Source organism: Dermochelys coriacea, chromosome 8 (genome assembly GCF_009764565.3).
Source record: "Dermochelys coriacea isolate rDerCor1 chromosome 8, rDerCor1.pri.v4, whole genome shotgun sequence".
In the NCBI taxonomy this organism is placed as follows: Eukaryota; Metazoa; Chordata; order Testudines; family Dermochelyidae; genus Dermochelys; species Dermochelys coriacea.
The window spans coordinates 43732741-43749375 of NC_050075.1; positions in this window are offsets into that span (position 1 = coordinate 43732741).

Below are 16635 nucleotides of genomic sequence, written 5' to 3' on the forward strand. Positions count from 1 at the left end.
ACACACTTTGAGGAATGATTTTGAAAGATTTGAAGACATATCAAAAGATATCTTGCCTAACACTAACCACAAAGAAGCCCAGTCCCGCAAGCGAATCAGGAAAAAACAAGCGAATGATAGCAGTGCAACAGAAACAGCATTGAATCCTAGTGACAAATTTTGCGTATCTACTTACTAAGCTTTTATTGATACACTTGAAGCTCATATGAAGAGGAGAGGTGAAGTGTATAAAGAAGTATCAAGTAGATTTTCTTTTCTAAACGACATGGACTTATCTGATGAACAATAGTCACAAGGTTCCCAATAGCTAGTTGATTCATACCCTGTTGACTTGAACATGAATCTCTGTGGAGAAGTACGGCAGTTCCACTGTTATATGCGCGCAAAGTTTAATGAAATAGGAAAAATGAAATTCAGTCACATTGATCTTCATGACACAATATTGAAAGACGGAATACAATGTGTATTTCCAAATGTAGACTTCGCACTACGTATTTTTCTAACATTGATGATTACTAACTGCTCCGCAGAATGCTCTTTTTCTCAGCTGAAAAGGATAAAAAACCCTCAGAAAACAACGATGTGTCAGGACAGACTTGAATCACTTTCCTTATTGTGTATGGAAGCAGACATGCTTCATCGAGTCAGCTTCGATGAAAGTATCCAGAATTTTGCAATCAGAAAATCTAGAAAGAAGCTATTTTAATTTCAGCATACATATAAGTTTTATGTCATTTTGAAAAATAAAATGTTATTTTATGATATAATATTGTTTTTATTTTGAATTTCATATGGGGGGCACCATAATATTTTCAGTGCTTAGGGCCTCTAAAGGTCTTAATCCGGTTCTGCCCACTGCCCACACCCTGTGGGGTCAGCAGGTGGGGGCTCCAGCTGAGATCATGCTTAGGGCTAGTCAGGAATTCATAGATACTAAGGTCAGAAGGGACCATTTTGATCATCTAGTCTGACCTCCTGCACAACACAGGAATTGTTCAACAAAACATTTGTTGTCAGAAAACACTGACTGGTGACACCAGAACCTGCCGAGGGATCGTGTCAGTTTTGATTATTTCTGTTCTCAGAAAGGTTTGTCAGTCCCAGATGGAATTTCTGGTCAAAACCAAAGCCAGAGAGATTGGCCACCAGAACAGGGATTTGAACCTGGTCTCCCACATCCCCAGGGAGGGCCCTGTGCACAGGGCTATTGGCTAGGCAAGTTGGTGGTTTTTCTCTCTGGAAGGTTTCTGTTTCACCCCAGTGCAAAATGGGAACATTTTTGATGGTTTTCCTGGGAGAACTGTTTCCTACAGAAATGGATGCATAGACAGGGAGCGAAAGCCAATCCTTGCCCTGAAGAAGTTACAATTTAAATAGAGAAATGAGAGGAGGGAGGATTACTGTCCCCAAGTTACACCTGGGGAGATATGGGGCTCAGAGTGGATGTAATGACTTGGCTGAGGTAATGCTGTAGCCCTCAGCTGACTCCTGCGTTCTTGAACCATTGAATGAAGAGAGCTCCTGTGTCACACCCAGTGCCTTAACCACACAGCCATCCTCCCACTCAATATACAGCCCCACTTCCTTGGGTGCTGGGGTCAGCTGGCACGCCCAGAGCACTCAGTCTGACAGGAAAGCACATTTTAAAAGGCTGAAGGAAGCACCAGGCTTGGATTTGCTCAGGATCATCCTGGTCCTGGAGCAGTTTGTGTCAAGATAGGAAGCAGGTTCCACACCCTGGGCTCTGCATTTGTAGGGCTGTGGCATGGACCGTGTGTGCTTATTGGGAACATTTGATCATGTTTTCTTAATTATTACTATTATTTGCTATGGGGGAGTTGCTTTTCTTTTGGAATGAACCCCTCTGAGGAGTCCCAGATGCATTCCTAGGGGAAATCCTTTCTGTCTTGCTAGGAAGGAACTCAGAGGAATAGCTAAAGGCCTGTTTTGCATTAAATTATCCTCCTACTGTTCAGAGCACCAAAGCCAAAAATGTCAGAAGTGAAATCAGGTGTCTAGCTGCAGCCAGCGAGGGGCAGTTGTCTGTGGATAGTAAGCACCCACAATTCCAGGTGAAATTGACAGGAGCTGCAGCTGCTCAGCACTTCCATAAAATCAGGGCCCCTTGGTGTCTAGGGTTTACCTCAGCTAGATAGATGAAGGTAAAGAGCATTTCCCCTGCTCCAGGCTTGTGGTTAAATCAGGATTAGCTAATAACCTTGACCTAATCTCAGCCTTTCTTCCTTAGCTAGACAGACCCCATCAAAGGCACATAACTTGTATGTTATAGGACAATTCTCTTGCTGTCCTCCTCAAACCAGGTGCTGATTTATAATTACCAAACCCCAGGAAAGGGACCATGGGTGGCATCTGGTCTTTAGAGGATGGCAGCTTTCCTGCAGAATCTAGATTAGGAATGACTGAGTAACGTCCTCCTAGCCAACAGTGCTGCATCTCACCCCTTGCAACAGGCGGGAAGTTGGACTGCTGTCCTTGGCACTTGAAGGAAGGGATTTCATGAATGAAAGCCCTGAAGCACTAGTTCTTGGCAACAGTCACTGAACTCAACTGGACTAATTCTCTCTTATGTAAAGCATGCACTCCCGTCCCATTGGCTGGGAGCAGAAGCCTTTGTAAAGCATATGTGCTGCAAGATTTTCCCTATAGATTAGGAAATGAACTTTAGGGGTGAGTCAAAATAGGATGGGGTCTGACAGAGTAGAGTGCAGGGAGGGGTTGAAAAGGGTGCTCTCCCCCCCCGCCCCCGAGGCCTCTGCCATGTTTCAGTGACAGCCATCTTCACAAAAGAACAAGTTGATGGGCTTCTACCAAAGTCCTCATAGAGCCCTAGCTCAGATCTCAAGCTCCAGGGTGTGCTCTGAAATCCCACTCTGTCGGCCAGGGATAGCTCTCGCAGAAGCCAGCAGCATGACCTGGAATGGGACTTCATCGGATGCATTTGGTGGAAAAAAAGTTTTTTTCCACCAAATGCATCCGATGAAGTGAGCTGTAGCTCACGAAAGCTTATGCTCTAATAAATTTGTTAGTCTCTAAGGTGCCACAAGTACTCCTTTTCTTTTTGCGAATACAGACTAACACGGCTGCTACTCTGAAACCTGGAATGGGACTGACTCCCATTGTAAAACTGCTTTTAATGCTTAGTCTGGACCTAGCTGCTAGGACCTTTTCATCACCCTGGAGCCAATACCATCCCAGGGCGGGATCCCCGACCCTGAAGCCGGAGAAGGCAGCTCTGGGGAGTGCACATTTGTAACTACAGTACAGGGTTTAAAAAGCAATAGTGTTTAATGTTTGATTTGCCCTGTACAACTACTGGAAAAGTCTGTTAACGTGTCTGGAGATGGAGCAGGAATTCTCCAGGGACTCCATGAAGCTCTCCTGGAGGTACTCAAAGCCTTTGCAGCAGGTTTCTGGGGAGGGCTGCCTTATTTTGTCCTCCACGGTAGGACACTTTACCACGCCAACCCAGTAGCAAGTAGTCTGGAATCATTGCAGCACAAAGCATGGCAGCGAATAGTCCTGGGTCGATTTTATACAGTCGATTGTGTATGTCCCCACTAAGCGCATTAAATTGGCGGAGTGCATCCTCAATATCGTGGCTAGCATCAACTCACGGAGCAGTGCACTGTGGGTAGCTATGCCACATAGAATCATAGAATATCAGGGTTGGAAGGGACCTCAGGAGGTCATCTAGTCCAACCCCCTGCTCAAAGCAGGACCAATCCCCAAATCCTTCCCTATAGATAGCTGGTGTCTTACTCCCTCTGTCTCCACTGATGAAGGTGCCTGGTTCACTTGTTGCTTTGTCCCATCATCTGACTAGCCCTTAGTTGCACAGCTTTTTAATATTATTTACTCTAAAATTCCCTGCCATTATAGCATAGGCCCACAGGACTGTATGAATTCCAGATACTGAAGCCAGGGGTGTTAGACCAGGAGTGAATTTGGTCTGTTCACAATTAAACTAAAAGGCAACAAATAAAATGGGACAAAAGGAAAAGAAAAAACTATACACAGAGTACAAAGTTAGCCAGTGGAACTCACTGCCACATGGTATTAATCATCCATTTAATTATCCAAATAAGTAAGCTTCAGAAAATGATTAGAGTGATGTTTGTCACCCAGTGTAGCTTCTATTCCAAGAGCAGGGGCCCTGGAGCTCGGGAGCAGCAATCCTGCAGCTTGGCTGGTTCTGCCTGGCTCATGGAGAGCCCACCCTGAACCGCCTCAGCACTGCCCTCCGCTGGCTAATTCACCAACATGTGGATCTTTGATCCTCTGCAGGGTGCTTTGGTTTCTTCTGCCTGCCCACACCTCGGGCCCTCTAGTGTAATGCTGGGAGTGTAGAACCCTACAAGAATGAGCAAAGCTGTGTGGGACCCTTCCCTGCCACAGGGAGAGAGGCTGCCTAATTCTCTTGGCACGTTGATGTGGGAGCATGAGGATGGGAAAGGAGGGGAGAGCTCTTTCCCATCTCCCCTGTCCTCTCTCTGCAGCGTGCAGGCAGCCCCAAGGAGCAGGGAGCAAGTGGGGAGAGGCAGATGGGGGAGCAGGGTTAATGGAGCAGAGACGGGATGGGGGAAATCTGCTATATCTGCTCTTTCTGCATGTCTGAGCAGCACCTGGCTTGTGCATTTTGCTGCCATTGGAGAATTTTTCCAGACAACTCAGGCCTGTGAGACACCTCTACACCTCTGGTTTCCTATGGCTTTAGAGTCTCTCTCAGCTAACATGATCAGGAATAGATATCCTGACGGACAATACTCCCAAACCAAGGTTCATGTGTCTGCCAGGGAAATAACTGAGCCATTGCCAGAATGCCAACGGGGGTCAGCCTCATCAATCTGCAGCCTTATCTTATCTAGAGACCTTGGTTTAGCTAATGTAGCCATTATCAGGATAAAACGTCTCAGCTATCTGGGCAGCCCTTGCCCCAAATCAGAGGGTGGAGCTGGGTATAGGAGCACCAAGTCCAAACACTCCCAGAGGTACTAGGAGCAGGTGGCTCCGTTCCATGCAGCCCTTTGAAAATACAGGCTGTGCTGTTTGTTTTTGTTTAAGGAATGTTGTTAAGGAGGTGACACAAAAACCAGGGAGGGTGGAGGCTTCAAACAATCCCCTCTGGACTCATCCCATCCTGCAGAGGGACTGTGGAGCAATAATAAATAATAATAATATAGTTGGCCTCTCTATAGCGCCTCTTATCCAAGCATGTTACAGCACTTCACTAATAATGCCCCCTCCTCGCTCCCCTGAGGGCTGGAGGAATTGGAAGGTCTTCTGCCCCCCTACTCCCAAAATGTTTTCCCCATCTCTGCTCCTCTAACCTCTCAGAGTAGGGTTACAAAGGAGAGAGGTGCCTTTTCCTTGCCTCTAGGTTAGGAGCCCTCAAAGGAGGCTGCTAGTTTTTGGTAAGCTATAATGGTGTGAGGTAGTGGAATTGCATCTGTTTACACTAGGGCTCAGCGTTTTGAAGCAGAGCCAAAGGACAAGGGCTCATTTACAGAATGCAGATTATTCTAATCTCCCTCTTAACCAAGTTAGTATCACTTCTGCTATTCAGGGCTATCGACAGAGCCATGCGTTTTCCTGGGGCAGTGTAAAATCAGCATGGATGGAGAGCCAGGAGCAGAAGGAGACACCGCAGGATGAGAACACCATTTCCCTGGACACATGCCCTTCTCCCAAGGTTTCCATTGAAAGAAACCCTACAGAGTGACACTGGTCAAGAGACAGCGGAGCTCCAAGATTCTCCAAATACTCAGACAGCTGCAGATTCTGTGGAATTCCTCTCCTCTTAGCCATAGTTCAGACAAAATTCTATTTAAAAAACCCAACTGCGTTTACAGTTTGACGCGTGATTTTAATTTGACAAGAAAGTTACAAAACAGCCCAGAAAAAGGAGCAGGGGAAGCCATCAGAGGTGTGATCTGATGGAAAGGCTGTCAATGAGACAGGCCATTCTTCTGATTACAAGACAGAACACCAGTGCCCTGGGATGTGGATCAGGGCAGTACTAAGAGCAGCCACAGGCAACTATTCATATCAATCACAGAGATTTACACTCTGCTAATCCTATTCTAATCTGTACACGGAAACCACAGAATTAAGTGGACTGTAAAACCAAATCATCCCCCAAGGAAAATGTCAGGGAAACGTCTTAATAAAGATAAATGGGCAGCTAATGTTTTGGGCAATGGGAAACAGAAAGTGATGATAAAGCTATTTTAGTAGGACTGCAAACCCACCTGTTCAGGCCATAAACCAGCTTCTACTTGACAGATGAGGAAGCAGGGGATTGGTTAGCCAATAACTGTCCACTGCAGGGTTTCTTGCACTTTCCTCTGAAGCATCTGGTGACAGCAGGATACTGGCATGGCTGGACAATTGATCTGAGGAGTACGGCCAGTCCCATGTTCCCTATGGAGCACGATGAGTGGGACTGGGGACAGAGGGTCAGGTTTCAGAAGGGACCTATCTCCGTCTGACGCCAGAGTGCTCAACAATACAAGCTGGGTCAGGCAACCAGCTTTCAAATCCTACAGCCTGAACATGACCACAGACCTCTAGGCATGTGTAATAAAGACTTTTTCCCTACAACTCTCCCCTCCTGTAGCATCACTTATTGCTAACGAAACACTCCACAGGGCCCTGTGCTCCAAGTGCTGGGGGCAGCAGGACCCTCCCCAAGGCACTGCTGCTGAAAGGGTTGGCCACCTTTGCTGTGAACAGGAGGGAGGCTGACAAGACCGGAGGTGCCCCTATCCTGGCTGCCCAGAGAGGAGCAGCAACAGTGGCACCTGGGGAAGAGGGGGATGTCTGGCCACCCAAGGTGAAGTGGTGGTAGCCATGGCAGTGATTCCCAGGTCCACATACCTCCCTGCTGGCTCCAGTGGTCAAGCAAAGCTTTCCCAGCTGTGCTGCTTTGTCCAGCCAAGTCTCCTCATATAACTAGCCCAGTGGGATGGGGCTTGGAGGATCAGTCCAGTGGATTGGTGTGGGGGTGGGGAAGAGCTGAGATGGACCAGGCAGTCCGGTCTCCTCAGGATTGGGGAGAGCAGCAGCTCTTCCTCTCCCACTTGTGGTTTCAGGTGGGGCCTACTCCTTGTACCTTCCAGGCTGTGCCTGATGATGTTACACTAGTGATATCATGTCATGGGATCCCCAGTCTCCATAGATTCATAGATATTAAGGTCAGAAGGGACCATTATGATCATTTAGTCTGACCCCCTGCACAACACAGGCAACAGAATCCCACCCACCCACCCACTCCTGCGATAAACCTCACCTATGTCTGAGCTACTGAAGTCCTCAAATCATGGTTTAAAGACTTCAAGGTCCGAGGCTTATTGTCAGTGCTCCTTAACATGGCCCTTCTCCTGGATGGGACCATTCCTGACTCTCCAAGGTAATCCAGCTCTCTTCAGTGGGCCTGCTTGGGTCAGTAAGAGCTACAGGATTGGACCCTTATCTGGTATCACACTTCCTGCTATAGGATGAGCTAAGTGGCCCACCTAGTGTCATTCCATGAGGGTAAGAAATGAATACTGGGCAGTGGTCGCTCCCATACCATGGTGGAAACATTGAGGCAGGATTGATTAGGTAGAATAGGAGGATCAGATAGGACAGTGAGGAGTGGGGCCTGTTAGAGAAGGATCAAAACCAGACAAGGGAGCAAACAGCAGTGAGCTAGCCTGGGAAAAAACATGGCTGGCTGGCTCTAATTACAAAGGAAGCTGAGCTCCAGAAGAACATTCAAGTCTCACGATAAACAGGGTTAAAGGGAGAGGTTTGTAACAATAACACATCCTAGGATGGCTGTGGCAGGCATGTGGCATTGGCTGGCAGTGACTGATGCAGAAGCTAAAGCCATTCTCCCTGGGGTCAGAGCAAACATCACTGCCTTCCTCTGGGCCACAGCTGCCCCTGCTAGGTTAGGGCTGTACTAACTTCACCCCTTGTGCAATGGGTGAAGGGTTGGCTTAGAGAAGTCTTGTAGCCCAGAATACTCCAGCATCCAGGACAGCTGGGGTCTTCCCTGGGGGTTCACATTGTGAAAAGCGAGTCAAATGAGTAAAAGCCACTGCAGAGTCCAGCAGTTTCACATTGTGGAAGGGAAATTTCCACTCAGACTGAGCATCTTCTAGTTGCCAGTAACAGAACCACACAAACTGGGGGCCAACACTAGCTGCTAGTTCATAGTCCCCAGCTACCTACCAATGCAGGGATGTGCTCCTGGGACCCTTGGGGATTCAACCCAGACCAGTATAGTGCTGTGTCACCACCTGCAACTCTGGCTGCCTTAAATGCTATGCTGCTGCGGCTCACAGCCCTGACACCAACAGTCAGTGGGTCACACCTGCCTTCAACCACCCAGTCACTGTTTGCAGAGTGACCCCCCTCCACCTCCAACTCCTCCCCTCCCAAACTTCCCCCAAATGATCTCCCTGCAGAGCCCAGCCCTCTCCTGGGACACTCACTGAAGTAGTTACACTTGCTGCCCCTTTAAGAGACAGAAATTGCAGGTTGGTATCTTGAATGGAGCAAACAGTCACTTCAATCCAATCAAAGCACTGGGCTGGTTTAGAATACAAAGTCAAACGAGTTTATTTGATTAAAAAGTCATAGGCTTAAGCGATACCACATACAAGGAGTAAGGACAGAAAGGGTTACAAGCAAACCAAAGTAAGACTAAAACCCATCTAAGACTAAAAGTTTACTTCAGCAAGTTACAATCTTTGCCTCAGCAGGTTTCTCACCTATATTCAGATACCAGAGACGTCACCCCCCTTAGCTGAAGAATCCTCTTTCATCTCCCCAATAACGGATGCCAAAATGGCTTTCTGTCCTCGTTGATATCTTCAGCAGGCAAGAAGCCCTCCTGAGGCCCGGCTTGATCGGCCCACCAGGGAGATTCGTTTTGGCAATCTCCCACACACACGCTAGGTTGATGGCTTTGTTTACCTTTTACATAATTGTGCCTCCATTGTCTCTGCCAGGCTGGTCAGACAAGCAACTGCACATTTCTTTGTCTAAGGCAGCCTAGGCTGTAAGAAGGTAACTCTAGCACATATTGATACACACGCCATACAGTGTTTTCAGGACCAGAGCGTTAGTGCAACCCACACACCTCCTGGATGTGGTGTTTTGTCCCATCTAGTGGCACTGAGACCATTTAGAGAGAGATTAAGGAGTCTACTCTACAGCCTTAGCTAACAGGCACATGGCTTTTAGCTCATGCAGTAGAGGCTCATGCACTAAGCTCCAGATGCCCCAGGTTTGATCCTGCCCACCGTGTTACATTAGCAGTTCGTATATGATCTCTTACAGAACCCCTTTAGACACGGATCATGACAACAGTGTCAGCTGCAGGGGGCACACCAGGCCTGACAAGAGGAGAGAGGAACAGAGGAGGACAAGAGTTGCCAACACAGAGAAGGGAACCTCTGTGTGACAGCTAGCTTCTTCCCAGTGGGCCCCTTTTCCCTAGGCAATCCTCCACCCTGCCATGCTTGGAGAGATTATCAGAGCCAGGTGCTTATAACTGACTTAGTTGCTCACCAGTCACCTAATTACTCACTTACACGGGGCTGAGATGGGCTCCTTCTCCTTACCGAAGTCTGTCTTGGGTAAACAGGACCCTGACTCCTCTTAAAGGGCCCCCTGACAAACTCACTCCCGCTTTGGTATTTACACCCCTTATCTTATCTTCTCTTTGGGCCTGAGCCAAAGCCCAATGAAGTCAAGATGAGTCTTTCCATTGATTTCAGGAGATTTTAGATCTGGTTCTTAAGCCATCCCTGAGCCAAACTATACCTATTTCGCTTTTTGAATAGTTTCTCCTAAATCAAATCCTCCAACCTTTGAGTCATTTTGGCTCCTATCGACTGATGACTTTCCAGCACTGGGTCTGTATCTTTCTTGTACAGGTGCCCAGAACTGGATGCAGCATTTCAGCAGAGGTAACACCAGAGCTATACTGCAGGAATAATGGCCATACTGTTCTGTGCTTTGTCTAACAGGGCCAATATCAGCTTGGCAGTCTGCCATCACCCCTCTCCCACGCTCCACATTACTGCTTCCAGCAAATGCCTTCCCATTGGGCAGATGTGATTAGATTATCTTTTCCCTACACAAATTAGCTCATATCTGTCCAGGAGGAATCTCCTTTTGGTGTTTCCTGTCCACATGTCTAACTACTCCAAGTCCACGCAAGGTTTTCTGTCCTCTGAACAGGTGCTCCCCAGTCCAGTAGCATCTGTGAATGTCATTAGTATGCTGTTTGCTCTCTGCTCCTGGTCATTAATGAAGATGTTAAGTGAAACCAGACCAAATCCCACTGCATATGCTGTCTAGGCTGCCATTTGAACTTCTCCCCCTCTCCACTTCAGTTCCACCCCCTCGAGGCAGGCCAGATCAGTCAGCTGTACCCATGGCTCCATCAATCAGTAGCCATGCCCCAGCCCTTTGAAGGGGGCTGCTATCCCCCAGGTGTGTTGATTAACAGCCTGAGGCGAAGCAGAGTGTGGGAAATGTGCCACGGCACTGGTTATTTACATGGGCTGGGATGGCTCTGGGCCACACCTTGCAGCAACAGTGTTCATGCATCATCCTCTGCAGTTCCCAGCACAAATGCTGGCCAAGGCAGCATTGTTCATAGAATGATACAGAACCAGGCTTATGTTTCTCATGGCATCTCTGTGTGTTGGCGGGGAGGGCCTTGGGGTTTGTGTGCACACCCCCCCCCCATTCCCTCATCTGCTGGAGCTGTGAGTCCAGCAACGGAGAAAGGCAGAAACCAAGCGAGTCTGTGATTGAAGAGGCCTGAGGAGCTCAATGCTTCAGGGAAGGTAGAATACAAATCACCCCCACGAAACCCCAGGAGCTTAATACTCTGCAAGCTGGCACATTTGGAGCAGGGGGTAGTTAGGAGACCCAGTGAAGAGGGCCCACCACAGGCAGGAAGAGAAGGGGCATGCTGCATGTACAATGATTATCTGGGTGACCCAGTGGGGGTGTGTATATGTATAAACAGACCCTAGGGGAAGTGACTCAAGCCCTCAGGTGCATGCCTAGATCCCTAGGATTTAGAAGTCTGCTGTCAGGTCACTTTAGCTGGCTCTGTCTGACACTTTCTAACACTACAGTCTGTACAAGGCAAGTTGTACTTTAGCCTCCATTAAACTAGCTGAGTGAGCTCACACTTCACTTGGCCAGTTTAGCAGGTGTCAAGGTGTAATCTGCTGTGTCTACACAGAGTCCTATGTGTAGTCTAGGCAAAGCAAAGGAGCAGGGGGCAGTACAGCGTCAGATACCAGCAACCTGCTAACCCTGCTCTCTTTCCTAGACAAAGCCTTAGAAGGTGTTAGTTCAGCTGAGCCCTTAAATCCTGGCCAAGACAAGGGCAGCTTCACTGTGCTAGGGTCTGACTCGGGGACAGAGCAATTCAGGGATTAAACAGGCATCAGAGAGGGACAGGAAAGCAGCACAGCTCTCTTCAGCTCCTGGCATGGCACTCATGGAGCACTGTCACGAGGGCACAGCCACTCCCAGCACTGGAAGGAAAGAGCCAGTTTGTCCCTTTCCAGGGAATAATTAGGTTCCCGAGTGAAATGCTCTCCCAGCTCCCCCTCTTCTGGCAATGTGTAGGATAATACAGCCTCTTCCCTAGCCAAGCCCAGCTGCATGTTAGCTGAAGCTGGCAGGTCAATGAGCCCTAGCTGTATCTGCTCCCTTAGTCCCTTCCTGCCTGGTTCCAAGTCTCTGCGTGCCTGAAAGGAAAAGGAGATCTGGGGCCTTGCCTCTAGCTGCAGCCACAGCTCTACTGCCCAGGGCCACCCTTGCTCTAAGACAATGATCCTTGTGATGGGGCATGCTACCCTCCAAACAGAGGACGAGGAGAGCAGTCATGCCTCCTGCCAAGGGCCCTGCAGGGAGCAGGCCACACTGTCTGTAGCTATACATTGTGGAAACTGCATGTGTGTGTTGCTGTCTTGTGTTCTCACGTGGATTCTAGCGGGGGAGGGCGAACTGGAGTCTGGGTTGGAGGGTGCCCTAGGGCTGCACACATGGCTACACAGGAGACGTGGCTAGTCATGCTCTCTCAGCATACTCCTTTGCTCCCATAAAAGGTCAGGCAGCTTGTGCAGGGCACAAACCTGAACTGGGACTTATTAAGTGTTAGGGTTATTTAGATAGCTGGAGGCTATTTTGGCAAAGGCTAGCGCAGATTAGGATGATGTAACAGAACTGCCACTTTGGGAGAAATACTGACATTGCAGCTGGGGTCCCAAGTATGAGAGACAGCTGCTACTGGATAATAATGACAATTATTTGGGGCTGTTTGCTTTAGATCACTGGTCACGATGCATTTCCCTAGGCAATGTCAAATTCAAAACCTCTACAGCTGGCGCAACGCATGAAGTGGTGCCTCACTTGTGAAACAGGCACTGTATAGGAGGGATTTCTGCCCTTCTCACTGCACCTTTGGATGACACTAGGACTCACCCCACTGAAAACCTTATACCCCTGGAAGTATTTAGGTGCCTAACTCCCATTGACTTCATTGGAAGCTCAGAGCCAAAATACCTCTGAGGATCTGAATCTTAGTATCCTTCCCTCCTACCCGAATCCCTGTAGATGAGCTCCCCTGTCCCACTGCAGCCCCCTCCCCCCCACCCCGACCCACATGGCAACACTCGGGTTTTTCTAACCTAATAGGTTGCTAAAGCTTCCAGCTTCTCTTTGGCCTTTAGCACTGACCTGAAGGCATTAGAGAGCCCTCGGGCAATGCAGTGTTCATTGGAAGCCCAATACAGCCCAGCCACCGTTCATCCCAGTCTCAAGGTTTCACATTGATCCACTGACCTTTGGGTATCACTTGCTTTGCCTTTGTAGCCCATGTCACTACATAAAGAGGCCATGACTCTCCTCGGCTTGAACCCACCTTAAAAGGTACCCATATCTCAGAACCAGGGCAATACAAATCGGTGATGTTTTTGAAGATAAATTAATAAATCAGATTTTTTTTTTTTTTTAGGAAATTATCATAAGTTTTTCTTTTTAAAAATAGCCCTGTTCAAATGCAAGCTGAATTTAATACAAAATACGTTAAGGCCTAATCTTATTATAAACTCTTACAACATTTAAATAAAAAATAAATACACTCAATCCATAAGCCTCATAAAAACTTTAGTTAAAGGCTGCTTTTTATGTAAAGGAAATCAGGGGGGAAACATCTAACTTTGGAGGTCAAGCATTACAAATATGGCATGACAGGTCATATCCTGTATTAAGGACTTGATTCTGTGGGGACCCAGGAGCTGTGCGACTGGGTGCAAGAGACTGGCAACGTCGTCATGGGTATTGGGACCTGGCCTCTGACTCCAGGAGATACCATCATCCACTGAGCCCACCTGGGTGGTCTCATATTCCTATTTTAGAGCTTCTCCCTACCGGAGCTCTGATTGGCTCAGTTCTCAAATTATGAATATCTATAACTCCACCATCATTCACCATTTTCTAACATACTAAAAATATACAATTAAAAGAAATCTGAAAATACTAAGCTATATAATTGCTTAAATATCATTATGCCATGCCCTCCTAGGTAGCAAATTGAGTGGCCAGGCTCCATTTAGTTCTAAATCAATACGGTTTCATGTTTATATCTACCACTGAGAATGCACCATTCTTTAGAAACTAACTGAAGTACAACTGGAAAAGTTGATTAAAATCCATGATTTAAATCAAGGCTTTCTACTTGGCATTTTAAATTATTATGTAAATCACTGCTTTAAATTGCTTTGATTTAACTCAATCTGCCTGCTCAGAACAACCCTGGCTACTGGTAGAAAACCTCTCCAGCCCTTTGAAGTGTTGGCTGCAGTCCCTAGTGAGCACTGCACAGCCTCACCCCAGACATGACAATGGATGTGCACACACAGTCTAGCATCTTCCACCCTTGACCCTGCTCTTGGGAGGTGGCTGCCCCCATTTTGCTAACTCTAGACCCCTTCAGTCTTCAGGCAGGTACTGCTGCCCGGCTCTGGTTGAAGATTCCCAGTTTGAGCACATGGTGGTTTTCCAGGCCAGGCTGAAGGTGCCTGTAGCATGGAGGGGAACCCGGCTCACTACTGAGAGACGGAGCCAGCTCCCGTCCTGGCCATGTCTCTGTTACAGAAACAGGATGGCAGCTGATTCCTGGCACCATCTGAGCATTGCATTGATTTGATCTATTTTTGTTTTACAGTTTCCCCCTAATAAAACTGTCAAGGGAAAAAGTAAAAGACCCCAGTAACTGAAAGTCTCCACCTGTGAGTAATCAGCCAGCCCAAGCCGGGGGAGGCTCCTTTTTCCACTTTCCTAAGTGCTGTTTAACTTTAACCAGAGCTGACATGCATCTGTGCCAACTAGCAGCCGGGGCCACCGCCCAGCATGGCAAATAAACATTGACAGGAGCGGGGTTGAGTATGTTTTCACTTTCTGGTCACCACGGCAACATAACACAAGAGTGCGGGCAAGGCGTGGCACTGTAGATGGCAGGAATAGAGCCTGCACTCCCAGGGCAGACCAAGAGGCCCAGCATGGGACCAATAGGGAGCCTACAGAAATTGGCTGAAGAGAGCACAAGACGCTTTCTATGGAGCTTTGATCCTCGCTACAGAATGGCTCAGAATCCCAATGGGCAGGTGACCATGCTCTGGTAGAAGCCTATAGGGCAGCCCTGCCAAGACTCCCACCTCAGGATGGGCTGTTTCAGGATTTGGGACTTTTCCTCTGCTCCTTGTAGCCACCTTAATCTCCTGCCACCAAGTGAACTCCCCCGGCTCCAGCGCCTGCTCAAGCTCGCTCCACAGCCACAGCAAAGAGCCAGGCCCCGATGCAGGGCACATGCCTCACTCTGTGGAACAGCTGGGTGCCTGGCTCCCAGCTCCAAGAAGTCACGTCTGGGCTGCCTGAGGGAAGGGCTCTGTAGCTCTCCCCATGCTACCATCAGGCCTGGAGAGATGCGGGAGGCTGGGAAGAGATAGGAGAGAAGAAATGAAGAGGGGGTGACAGGCTTAGAGATCAGAGAGGACCGAGAAGTAAAGGAGCCAAGACCCCATAGCAATCCCCCTTAGGCATCTGACTGATAGCTTTGTATTTCGTCTGGACTCCATCTTCCTGCTGCAATGCCACTGGCCACGGTCCCTCTACACTGGGCCCCCTCCTCCTGCTGACTCTGAACCGGCCAGCGGTCCCTGCAGTCTGCCCGGACAGTGGACAACAGTGGGGATATCAGAGGAAGTGAACATCACACACACACACAATACACCTAACTGTGCACTATTTGCCATGCAGAGGCACGTACTGTTGACCCCACCTGTGATCAGCTGAAGTCCTGAACGGTGGAGCTGGGAGCCCGTGTCATTTCACCCTAGCCTTGTACCGCTCACCACTTGTGCAATAACAGAAAGCTGTTACCAGCACCATCTATTGGAGGAAAGTATGTATTGGTACATCCTTTCCACCAATAGATGGTGCTGGTAACAGAAGCACAGAAGTTTCTGGTTATCAGAGAATACATTACAGATTATCAAGGGGTGCGAAATTTGGTTTAGGAATGAAGGCGTAAGGAATACATAATCTGCAATATCCCCGATTGGGGGTAAAAGTTTAACGGGTCAAAGTACAGATATTGAGATATGGGGGTATGTTGTCCATATAATGGCTATGTTCAGGTGTGGAATATAATGAGCGGATACAATGATGAGGATGGATCTACTCTCATTTGGTGGGATTTAATGTTCAGTGAGTTTATGGTTCCAGTATATTGATCCAATGGAAAAAGTCTCTCAGTCCCTTTCCCATAGTTAATGCACGATGTTGTACCGGCTCACACCTCCTGGTACTGTCGGTGGCCGGTGATGTGTTCGATGTAGATGTCCCTGGACCATCGGATTGTGTCCGAGACCATGAGGCGCCGCATGAGCCATGCGTAGTGTGGACCGATCCCACAGGTCCGCAGCACATGCTTGTTGCAGGGGTCCCAAGCATCCAGGGCTCCGACAATCAGGGCATCCATCTGCACCTCGTAACCCTTCGCTCTCAGGGTGTCTGCCAGGGGATGTATTTTTCGAGCTTACGAGCTCGGGTGCCGTGGAAGACCGGGGTCCTGTTCTCAAAGAGGACTGTGATATTCCTCCTCTGGATATACAACTGCTTAACACATACAGCCACATGCATATAGCATCCAATACGTGTGCACAAGTGACGGTGACCAAAACATTGCATCGTCACAAAGACTGGGCATGTGACAGGAGAAGCCAGCTCTGCAAATTCAGCCCAGGGTGAGCCAGCTGGTAGAAGAGGATAATTTAATAGGGAGGAAGACCCTAAAGCCCCAGTCTTGAGCTCTGAAGCATTGGGAACAGAGTGGCTGTGACATGAGTATGGAAGGGGCGTGCAGAGAAAGCTTGTATGCCTGCTGCTGTGGGTAGCAAAGGTCGACAAAGGTTTACAAATCAATTAGCCACCCACTGCTGGCCCATGCCAGCCAACTTAGGCACACAGGGCTGGGGCTGCTGGGCTGTTTCTTTGCTGTGAAGGCTTCCAGGTTTGGACCTGAGCCCA